General features: G+C 38.4%; 1 long non-coding RNA gene across 1 annotated transcript in view; it reads left to right on the plus strand.

The window, feature by feature from the left end:
* Positions 1 to 6411: 6411 nt before the first annotated feature.
* Positions 6412 to 12716, plus strand: part of LOC123000463 (uncharacterized) — a 31660-nt gene continuing 25355 nt past the window's right edge. The window contains exon 1 of the long non-coding RNA XR_007188743.2: positions 6412 to 6565. This is a non-coding gene — a long non-coding RNA (uncharacterized LOC123000463). The remainder of the gene's footprint in view (positions 6566 to 12716) is intronic.

Consider the following 12716-nt stretch of genomic DNA (forward strand, 5'->3'; position numbering starts at 1 on the left):
GAGTTCTGCCTCTGAGTTCAAAAGCATGTGCACTGCCCACCACCTCTGTTTGCCAGTTTCAGGTACTAGTAGCATGATCAGAGTAACACCCTATCTGTCGTGTCCTGGGAAGTCCTTTTAGGATTATCTGTGCGGGAGAATTGAGTACAATCGTATTTATGTATGTTTTGTGTATGGTTCCGCAGTGACTGCAGGGAAGGGTGACTTCAGGTATTTGTGCTAGTGCCGATGTCCGGAGCTCATTATTGCCCCTGTCTCACAGTGTAGCCAAGGCAGCCCCAGCGTTTGTCCGGAGCCTGGGAGCAGGGAAGATCCTAGTATCTGGGTTGTGTTTTTTATTTTTATTTTATTTATTTATTTTTTAAGATTTTATTTATTTATTTGACAGAGATAGAGACAGCCAGCGAGAGAGGGAACACAAGCAGGGGGAGTGGGAGAGGAAGAAGCAGGCTCATAGTGGAGGAGCCTGATGTGGGGCTCGATCCCACAATGCCGGGATCACGCCCTGAGCCGAAGGCAGACGCTTAACCGCTGTGCCACCCAGGCGCCTCTGGGTTGTGTTTTTTTAAATTGAGGTACATTTGACACACCGCATTAAATTAGTTTCAGATGTACCACATAGTAATTCCAATAAGTCTATACCTGCTGCTATGCTCACCACAAGGATAGCTACCCTCAGTCACCATACACACTATTACAGTACCATGACTATATGCCCCATGCTGATCACCTTATCTCCCTGTCATATTCATTCCGTATCTAGTAGCTGGTCTAAAAATTCAAGATCAGAGTGTAGTGGTAGGGACTGGATCCTGCCTCCACAGGATCCATAAAAACAATTTCTCTCACAGACATTCTTCATTTGCTTTGCCTGGAAAACTCACTCCTTCAGCTGTCAGGTCTAGGGTGCTGTGTTGGAGTTGACATAAGGTTCTTTTTTTGTGTGTGTACTCAGTTCCACAGTCCTCTTTTCCTGCATCCCCAGAATCCACCTCCCTGTTGTGTTACTTTCCCTTTGAAACCTCAAAACACCCATGGGCTTACTCTATTCCTGGACAGACAACTATTTGTCCTAAAAGTATTCCTTCGAATGCGGGGCTCTCATCAGTCCCTCTCCTCAAACACATTTTGGCCACCATGCGGGGTTCGGAGCACTGTCTCCAGAAGGGTGGCTGTTGTCAGTGAAGACACAGTGTTTTCCGTACATCTGGATGGCTGAAGAAGTACGCAGGGAAAAAAATGCCAATTAATTTTCTGAAGCCACTTGTCAGGCCCTGCTGTTTACTTCTTTACTTCTTGTTCTGCAGAATTTTTTGTGTGAGTCCTACTGTGTGTGTGTGTGTGTGTGTGTGTGTGTGTGTGTACATTGGGACTTGGTTTATCCAGGATTATTTAGGTCTACCTGCCCCAAAACAATGTTAGTCAACTTTCTTGATGACTGCCCCCATTTATATTTTCTTCCAAGATCCCTGGAGGATCCTCTTGAATTGTTTCACGGCTTGTGGGACATGAGGAAACCGTACAGCCATGAATAGTCACAGCTGAAGAAACTGGTCTTTGAAAACTACTCCTCTATGTTCATAGAAATGATTATACTTAAATGTCTCTTGGTTTGGGGAGGGGTAGCTATTTCATTGGCGGGTGACTTTCAGGATTCTAATTCTTTGACTAACCACACTGGAGAGACAAACATAGAAGGCTATGGACTACTAGTTTGTTTGTTTGTTTTAAGACTCCACATATTTTTGTCCCAACGTCTTTTGCTGCTCTCTGTCTGCAAGTATAAAATTATTCCAAGTTAGTTCTTATTTCTGATGACTTCAGACTTCTGCTTGCCCCCAGATCTCGCTTCTGCAGGTAGGCCTGGGTCCTCTGCAGTCATGGGACAATCCATCCTCTCCTCCTGGGATTTGGGTTGGAGGACGGGCCCGCTGTCATCACGTGCCAAGCCCGTGGAAGGCTGTTGATCAGTGGGAGGGAAAGGAGGGCCTGAGTCTCCCATGCCCTGTATAACACCCCCTTCTTTTGTTTTTCCAAGCTGGGGGTATTAGCTTCATTGGAACTTTCTTTGCTTATTTACTATAAAACACTTTCTTGTGTTTCAGTTTATTATATTTTTTTCAGTTTTATCCAAATCGTGTGTATTTGATAAAAGTCCCTTTAAGTTATGACATGTGGTTTTAATATTTTTCTAAGTGAGTATTAGAAGGGTTTCTCTTTCTCTTCTAGTTTCTACTTGGTCTTTTCAGTTAATTTTTGGTATAGGGTTATTTGTAAGCTAGTTCTTAAATTTCCATTTTTATCAGAATTCCCTTTCACAAGTGACCGGCAACTTTCTAGAACTCTGTAGCTTGATAATCTAGATGATAGCCATCCCTAATATTTCGTTGGTGGTGGCGATGTTTGTGCGCATGTGCATGTCCTTTGACTTAATTTGTTCTACTCGAATTCATTCCCATACTCTGTGGGCAGATGTTATTTTGGGGTTATCTCTTCCCCAGCATGAGATTCTTCCTAATTCCCCCTCTGTTGATCTGAGATTCTTTCTCGCACACATAATCCCTCCTATGATCTCATTGCTGCAAACTACTTAGGAATATGTGTTTTATAGCCTGAAGTATCAGAGAAATGTCAACCAAACTGCTCCTGGCAAAGAAAATGAAGCACATTTGATCCTGAATACATTTTAATTTTTTTTCCTTTTTTGTTTACAAAATCTATTTTGTTGAACAAGTATATGGTAAAGGCATAATTTATAACCTTTCTCTGTGTTGAAAAACATTGCCCTTTCTGAATACAATATCATATAATCTGTAGATTTAAGAAAGATGGAGTATAACACCATAATGTTTGTATCTTTATGTAATTATTTTTTATCATCATTTTTTTTAAGTAGGCTCCACACCCACCGTGGAACCCAATGCAGGGCTTGACCTCAAGACATTGAGGTCAAGACCTGAGCTGAGACAAGAGTTGGATGCTTAACCAACTGAGCCACTCGGGTGCCCCTATATAATTATTTTCTAATCCTTTATGAACCCTAAGGAATTGGGGTTGGGGAAATTTCATTAACATGAATTAAACCTTACCCCTATTGTTGTATTGTTTTGTTGTTGTTGTTACCTTTGTTTTGCTTTGATGACCTTTCAAAAAGTATCAGCCAATCTCCTTTGAACAGAACAAGGTACTTTATATCTCTCTTGATTTAGTTTTTTTATCATTTGATTTTTTTTTCAAAAGACAAGCTTATGTTAACATAGTGTAATATAATATTACCAGAGAACTCTCTTCTTTAGCAGTTTCAGAGAGCTTACTGTTAGGGTTGTATTAATTTGCATAACACACTTATTGAGGAAGGAGTGGACACAGCTCTTCACCAGGAAATAGTTACCATTACCAGGCTCCTTTCTGAGAGACTGCATCTCAGCCACAGCTTGGAAGGGCTTAGCTCCAATAGTCTCTTTTTCCATAGCAGATGACGTGAGGGAGAGCACTTGATGTAAATATGACTCATAACATTCCCTCTCCAGGAAATTTGGAATGAAGTCCTAGACTAAGTCCATTAATTGTAGGAGATTGGGCTGGGATTAAACAGATTTCCTTTTACTTCAGGGTAGCCATGATATGGTTCATATAAAAGCATATAAGTGAGGAGAGATACTCGCTTGTAGAAACAGAAACAAGCACAGGAAACATGTGGAGATGAGAAACAATGTGGCCCCAGAGTTCCTGTCTGATAAATCCTTTATTTTACTATATTTCTCACATTTTCTGCAGTTGTGCTCCTCTAGTTTCTGCAATTATTCCTATATTTTCTGCAGTTGTGTTCTCTGTATCCTTATGACATATCTTTTTGAAAATCGAATTTGAAGAGGATTTTTTTCCCCTGAACCAATAGGTTCTGACAAAGATAACCTTAAACTAGGAATAAGAAATCATGTGTTCCAGGTTCAGCTCCGTCATAAATTTGCTGTGGTCTTACCGTAAAGAATTAGGTTGTTCTCTCTCCTCCTGGAGTACTCTTCATAATCCTACTACATTACTTACTATATATATTGTAATCATCTATTTGAATACCTGTCTCTCTCACGGAAGGGGATGGTTTTATTCTTCTTGGTATCCTCAACACCTAGTACCGTGTTTAGCACATGTTCCGTACTCAACAACATTTTGTTAACCAAAAAACTAACTGCCAACCATGTGGAGTTTACTTCTTGGGTGCAGTTTGCTCAGAAGGAACCAGAAGAGAGAATTCCTGAAGTTCTCACTACTTGTAGAGTTTTAGCATTGATCTCTAGATTACTTTCGTTGACCTGGTCATTAGTTTAGTTTGCCTTTCTGGCTTCAGTATTTTCTTGAGGAGTGCTTTCTTGTCTATTAGGAAACAAAGTATTTTTGCATTTTGGGTATTCTTTTCTTTGTTTCTCTCTCACACGTATGTTTACATATGTTGTCACTAGAGTTGGTTTAAATAAATGCTGTAAAGGTACTTCTTTAAAAAAACACCCATTTTGTGGATGATGAATATATAAGATAGGAGGATATGAAAACCCTCATGTACTCATTGCCTGGTTTCCACAACTGTCCACACATGGCTAACTTGACCTTCTGCACTCCTCTCAATCCTCTCACCCTGCTGTGTTTATTTGAAATAAGCAAATCTTAAGTATCAATCATATCAATTTGTCTGTAAATACTTCAGTATTTTTTCACCAACTCTAAGGTTCAAGGACTCAGCACTTCCTTTTATTTTTTTATTTTTTTATTTTTTTTTAAATGATTTTTTATTATATTATGTTAGTCACCATACAGTACATCCCCGGTTTCCGATGTAAGGCTCGATGATTCATTAGTTGTGTATAACACCCAGTGCACCATGCAATACGTGCCCTCCTTACTACCCATCACCGGTCTATCCCATTCCCCCACCCCCCTCCCCTCTGAAGTCCTCAGTTTGTTTCTCATAGTCCATAGTCTCTCATGTTTCATTCCCCCTTCTGATTACCCCCCCTTTCTTTATCCCTTTCTTCCCCTACCGATCATCCTAGTTCTTATGTTCCATAGATGAGAGAAATCATATGATAGTTGTCTTTCTCTGCTTGACTTATTTCACTTAGCATTATCTCCTCCAGTCAGCACTTCCTTTTAAAGAGTCCAATTGGTTTGTAAAAATTTATGTTAGGAAATGAACTTCTAATACTTCTTTGACTTAAGATAGTACTTTGAGTGATTTCTAAATATGAAAACTAAAATTTGATTGACATTCGACAAATAGCAATGATTTGTAGCAAAAAGCAGTTATAATGAAAGTGTATCAAATATCTTTTTATTATCCTTTTAGTCACTTCTCCTGAGTTTCTAGTCTCTTCTTTTCTGTAGTTGGCTAGGGTCAGTGGAGACCTGTCACTCCTTTCCATTGCTGTACATTCCATTCCAGTGATACGTGACAATTCTCTAAAAGTTATGTCGAACTTTGTATTGTATAGCAAAACTTATTCCAGCATAATAATATGGATTCATGTTTCACTTGGCATAGTCCTTAAGTATTATCCTGGAAAGTCTTGCTCCAGCTGTTTCAAATTATTTTCATTTCATATGTCATGTTTAATAGCAGGGAGGAGACTATTGCTAATGGTTTTATCTTAGAAATTAATCTGTCAACCTGGTGAAAATATAAAGTTAAAGCAGATGAACAGGGATCCTTCAATTTAACATCCTAAGCATATTAATTCACTTAGCAAAAGCACAACAAGATTAAGTAATCGATGAGAATTTCCATTAAGAATGGGGAAATGTAGCACACGGAGAAGGAGGTTAGCTGCCCATCAATGTGATATAGTCACAATTTTTTAAAATTTAGATTTTAGGTAGTGATGGTTGAGTTCAAATGATGTGTCTTGGGGCTGGGGACAGATGTAAGCAGGCAGTGTGCAGGCCTTAATGTAACGTTTTATGAAGCAGTATTCTATATGGAGCCTGCAGTTGTGACACTGGGTGGGACATCTTTCCCTGTGAGCCAGTATAAAGTAAGCTTTCCGTTTCTCTAATGATTATCACTGAAAGGATTTCCAAAAGTTGCTTTAAGACCTTGGAATTGGATAAACGTGTTTAGGACTGAGAATGCTTTTTATTAATGAGTTTGAAGAACTCTTCCTCCATTGTACAGACAACAAGGTTTTTAATCACTGGTACAAACCTTTGCACATTCCGAGGCAACAATCATAATGATGTAACAGTCTTACGATGTGTAACAGAGAGGTTTTGAGGTTTCTGTCCTTTGGTTGTGAATGTACTGCTTCCTCTGGTGTTGAATCTGCCAGACACTTCCTCTCACTTTTACCCTTAGTCCCCCTTATCTGAGCTTTCGCTTTCGCAGTTTCGCTTTCTTTGGTTTGGGTTTAGTTACCCCAGTCAACCAAGTCTGAAAGCAGATGATCCTCCTTTGGGCTCCTGGTCAGGAGGCCAGAGTAGCGTCTGCTGCTTCCGAACATCTACTTTGAATAAGTAGACGCACTCCATCTCATCACGTAGGCAGGCTGTCGTCCACATCACCACAAGAAGGAATGTGAGTACAGTATAAGATATTCTGAGCGAGAGACCAGATTCACATAACATTTACTACAGTATATTGTTATAATTGTTCTATCTTATTAGTAATGTTAATCTCATCCTGTGCCTAATTACTAATTAAACTTTATCACAGGTCCAATAGTATATATTGGGTTCAGTAGTACCCGCGGCTTCAGGCATCTCCTGGGGATCTTAGAAAGTATCTTCCACAGATAAGAGAGGACTACTGTATTTCTCACCCAATAATTTATTTCCTATCGTCTTTAAATCATTCCTCTTTTTACTCTTAACACAACTCTCACACTGCAGCAACTTAAAACAGCAACTTAAAACAGCAACTTAAAAGCTGCCATAAATTACTTTAAAGTTTTTGATGTTTTTATTTTCCATAATTTTAATAGCTTATGAGCACCAAGTCAAATTGAAACACACAGCAGTGTTGTTGAGTACAGGTTACCTTAATGTATCTCTTGTGATATATGGATGGCTCTCCAGTGTAGAGAGTGGTCGTATTCCTATCTTTCCATCTCCATCTGTGGCAACAGATACTCCTTCCAGATTTTTTTCTCTGTATACTTCAAAAACATACTATATTTTTGGATTACTAGCCCTCCTCCTGTAAAGAAGTATGAAATAGAACATTTTTGTTGAAATGGGAAAGAGACATATCTTTTTTTTAAATAATAATTTTTTATTATGTATGTTAGTCACAATACAGTATATCCTTAGTTTTTAATGTAATGTTCCATGATTCCTTATTTGCGTATAACACCCAGTGCACCATGCCATATGTGCCCTAAAAGAGACATATCTTAAATATCAGAAGATGGATGTTATTGGTTTTTTTCATCCTTTGATATCAAAAGTGGAAGTTTACAAATAGATAAAAAATGGAGTGTTTATTAATGCATTATATGAATTGGGTAAATAAGAATAATTTTTTCTCCTACTAGAACAGTAATTTCACTTCTGAATCTAAGAAAAACCGGATGAGGGAGAAAAATTGAAGCGCAAAATAATTCACTGCAGCATTTTTATGATAGTAAGAAATGAAAACCACCCAAATGGTGCATTACAAGGGAATTAAGTAATGGTTCAGTAATGGTTAAGTAAGTTTTGGACAAGCATTCAAGAGGCTATTAGCCTTCAATATGTTGTTAATACACTGTATTTAAAATGAGAGCAGAAGTTATATGTAAATCTTACGAAAATTACCAAACATAATCGCGATTATATAAAAAATTAGTTCTATGTAAAGCAAAATAAAAACGTTTCAAATGCTTTGTAAGTATTTGCAGTGGTTATGTTTGCTGATATAGTTATGGATGGCCCATCTCTTCTACTTTCTTACGTTTCCCAGTTTTCTATCACACAAATGCACCACCACCACTTAAACTCTCTCTTGGAGAAGGTTAAACAACCTAATGTAAATTCTTGCCGTGCTGTTAGCTTCATTCAATTTATGTGACCTAGAACAGCAGCCTGCCATCGGAAGGAAAATGTAATTATTTAATTATTTTGAGATATATGCTATAGTGACTATAATAAACATTAATGAGATAATCTAGGTGGGGGAGGAGACACTTATTCATTGTGAAATTCTTTCAACTTTGTTGAAAGCTTAGAATTTTTATGATTCAACATTGGAAAGAAAACAATGAAAATAAGTTCTGAGATTCCGGCGATCTACTTACAGAGAAGCTTTCAGAGCATCATTTCTTTGCATGTTGGAAGCTGTCAGTATATGCTCCCTTATTACTCATTTTATATATCTGTTTTCCCTGGTATAATTAATGGAGATGCAAAATAGTCAAATGTTAGGATTTATGCAAGTCCATTTGTAACATTCAATGATTTTTTTTCTTGTGCTTTTAATCATCTTGTCTCTAAGTTTGTTTCTATGAATTATGATATTTTATTATGTTTTCTCCTAAATATTATATCCCATATTGTTCACCTTTAACATTTTATTCATATGTAGGTGTAATATTTGAAGAATTTATTTATATGGAAGCAAAAGTACAGCTTTCACAAATACTATTACTATCAATACATATATTCACATGTATGAAATATGTCTGTTATATGCAGATATACAAATTAAATGTTAAGAAGATGGTAGCCAGCTGTTCTCTCTTCAGTAATACTGGAATGAGTAGAGATGGGATAAATACATAGCAGAAAGGTTTCCATTATACACTTGTATTTGATATGGGGAAAATACATATTTCAGTGAAGTGTTGTGTGTATGTGTGTGTGTGTGTGTACTAAATATAGAAATAATTGGCTTGAGAAATTCTATATGGTAATGCATGTTTACTATGTTGACATGTTCAAATATAGGATTTTTCTTTTTATGGGCTCATAAATGGAGTGTAAAATGCTAGAGGCAGTATATATTCAACAACCTGCTAGGGAAATGGGCAGAAGATATGAACAGACACTTTTCCAATGAAGACATACAAATGGCTAACAGACACATGAAAAAATGTTCAAAATCATTAGCCAACAGGGAAATTCAAATCAAAACCACATTGAGATACCACCTTACATCAGTTAGAATGGCAAAAATTGACAAGGCAAGAAAAAACAAATGTTGGAGAGGATGTGGAGAAAGGGGATCCCTCTTACACTGTTGGTGGGAATGCAAGTTGGTATAGCCACTCTGGAAAACAGTGTGGAGGTCCCTTAAAAAATTAAAAATTGAGCTACCCTATGATCCAACAATTGCACTACTGGGTATTTACCCCAAAGATACATATGCAGTGAAGAGAAGGGCCATGTGCACCCCAGTGTTCATAGCAGCATTGTCCATAATAGTTAAATTGTGGAAGGAGCCGAGATACCCTTCTTCCAGATGACTGGATGAAGAAGATGTGGCCCATATATACAATGGAATATTACTCAGCCATCAGAAAGAACGATTACCCAACATTTGCAGCAACATGGACGGGACTGGAGGAGATTGTTAAGTGAAATAAGTCAAGCAGAGAAAGACAATTATCATATGGTTTGATTCATTTATGGAACATAAGAAATAGCAGGAAGATTGGTAGGAGAAGGAAAGGAAGAATGAAGGGGGGGTAAACAGAAGGGGAATGAACCATGAGAGACTGTGGACTCTGAGAAACAAACTGAGGGCTTCAGAGGGGAGGGGGATGGGGGACTGGGATAGGCAGGTGATGGGTATTAAGGAGGGAACATATGGCATGGTGCCCTGCGTGTTATACGCAAATAATGAATCATGGAACATTGCATCAAAAACTAAGGATATACTGTATGGTGACTAACATAACATAATAAAAAATTATTATAAAAAAAGATAAAAATATATAGCATTGCTGGTATGCTTGTTCTTTTAAAATTTTTAAATAATAGCTTTGTTTTTAAGCCCACAGATTCAAAAACCGAATTATACTGGTCCTTATCAGGGACACAGAAGACCTATGCAAAGATCCTTAAATGTGCCTTTCTGAATTGGCATTGTTGTTTGGTCAGTAGTTGGTGCTAGCCTTTAGACCGATCCTTTCAAGTTGTAAATTTGTTAGGATTTTTGCAAAGGAAAAAGGAGTAGTAAAAAGGAAATTAACCAATGATAGAAATTTATATTTAATCTTCCTAAATCCATCTTTATCTAGAGACTTCCTTTTGGTTCCTTACGTATAAACACATTAGCTATCATTATAACAAAATCCCTCTGTTACGAAAAATATTTTGTATACATAGAGCCAGTGTAGAAATTTTCTAAAAGATGAAAGTTTAATACTAATCCATATAATGCAAAAATATATTTGTATTAGTTAGCATTAAATCTGGCTATGCATAATAGGAAACTCCAAATAATCATAGAAATATATTTCTCTCTCACATTCAAGATGTCTCACATTTAAGAGGTCAGTTCAGGCTTGTTTTGGTATTCCAAAAGAGCCCCAAATTCCTCCTATCTCATTGTTCCACTATATGTGGCTTCCATTGTCAAGGGTTTCCGCTTTGATACCAGATGGCTACTGATATTTCAACCACTGTATTTGCATTCCAATCATCAGGATGGAAGAAGGCAATGGAGCATACTGGTTTTTGTTAGGCGCACTTCCTACAATTTTCACACAATACTTCAGTTTATATCTTATCACTTTCATCATGGTCATACCTAATTACAAAGGAGACTGTGATATGTGGTTTTTATCCCATCTGACCATGTACTAAGGTGACAATCAGAATTATTTTACCATGGGAAGTAGAGTAATGTCTCCTACCCTGAAAGATATTCATGTCTTAATTTTTACAACCTACAAATATGCTACTTTATCTGACAAAAGCGATTTCGCTGATGTGATTACCAATCTGCAGAGGGGAGGGTTATCCTGGGTTATCTAGATGGGCCCAGTGGAATCACAAGGGCCCTCAAAAGAGTGCTGCCAGTTCAAAGAAGGAGATGGGTGGTAGAAGTGAAGTGCTGGTAGCTGGAGGAAGGAGTGAAGACCCGTAGAATGCAGGTAGACTCCAGATGCTGGAGAATACAAGGCAATGGCATCTCTCCAGGGAGCTTCCAAAAGGAACCAGCCCGACCAAAACTCTGTTGTTTTAAGCTGCATGTTTGTGACAGATTTTTACTAAAGGAAACTGCCGTACTTACGCAAGAGAAGGGACTAAATATCAAGCCCATCAATAGCCTGCCATGTATTTTCAGTGACATCCATGCTTTTGGTCCCCAGATCTATTTAAATTCTTTCTATATTTGGATTCGGCAGTCCTGAGCCATTGGTAAATGAATAAATACTCTAATCTGGTAGCCTGAGTACTTAGATTCAGTTGAGCCCTGGGTAACTAATGGTGCACAGCTGTCATGGAGCTACCTATGCTGTGGGGGTAAGGCTTGTTCAGATGCATAGTTAGTATTTGCACGCACTTCCTCCATCCAGCATAAGCCAATCAAGTCATGAAATCTAGGGTCAAGGCCAGTGAGAGAGCTGTGGCCAGAGAAAAAAACTTTTGGGTCTCATGGAGGAGGAAGACGAGGGAAATGGCTTGGAATTTGACTTCCTGGCCCTTTCTGATAGGCCTGATGATCTGCTTCCCAGGCCTCTCCTGTTGTCTGTCTGAATATACCCTCCATTCCCATACCCGTGGACAGATGACTTCTGTCTGGTAATCTCACCTCAAATGCTACCCATTTTTTCGGTGGGAATCTTGATTATTACTCTTGACCCTAAACTAACTAATTCCCCAACTCAGAATATTAATTCTCCATTGTTAATTGAAGACTTGTCCTCTATGGTGGACTGAATAATGGGTCTCCAGAAATGTGTCCATGTCCCAATTCCCAGAACCTGGAGACATGTTACATTGTATGACACAGGTGAATTATGATCGCAGATGGAATTAAGGATGCTAATCAGCAGATGCTGACATCATCCTGGACTAACTGGTTGGGACCAAGAAGGGGGTAGAAGGTTTCAGGGTCTGAGGGAGATGTGATTAGGGAAGAATGGCCAAGGAGATGAAATCTTCTTTGCTTTGAAGATGGAAGAGGAGGCCATGCGGTAGGGAATGTGGGTGGCCCTGTAGAAGCTGGAAAAGGCAAGGAAACACATATTCCCCTGGACCTTTCAGGACAAAGAAGCCCTGCCAACACCTCGATTTTAGCTCACTGAGACCATTCTGAACTTCCGAAACTATAAAATGATAAATTTGTGTTGATTTAAGCCACAAAATTTGTTGTAGTGGCAAAAGGAAATAATAAAGCCCTCCGTCTGTTTAAGAAAAGACTTGGGAGATTAGAGGTTAAGGCACCGTGCACGGGGGACATTTGAAAGTACAAAGACCCAAGTGACTGCAGCAGAGCAGGTGCCAACAACAGGTGCACGGCAACTTTTGTTTGACTCTTCTCTGACGTCAGAGGCAAAAAGAGAAACATTGTCAATTACATAGATGTTGTGTTCTGATGAGGGTATGCACATACACCTGTAGATGTAACATTTTTCTCTGGACTGTAGCAGAGCTGGGATTTATTGAAGTGACCTTGCTTAGAATGAGGAACACTGAAGACCGTTGTTTTAACCAGGGTTTAGGAAAAGATACGAGTTTTCTTATTGGATCTTAAAAGGAGCAAAGTCTTTGTTGTGACTCTTGAAGGCAACTCAAAG

This window comes from Ursus arctos, unplaced genomic scaffold, assembly GCF_023065955.2.
Source record: "Ursus arctos isolate Adak ecotype North America unplaced genomic scaffold, UrsArc2.0 scaffold_4, whole genome shotgun sequence".
Classification (NCBI taxonomy): domain Eukaryota; kingdom Metazoa; phylum Chordata; class Mammalia; order Carnivora; family Ursidae; genus Ursus; species Ursus arctos.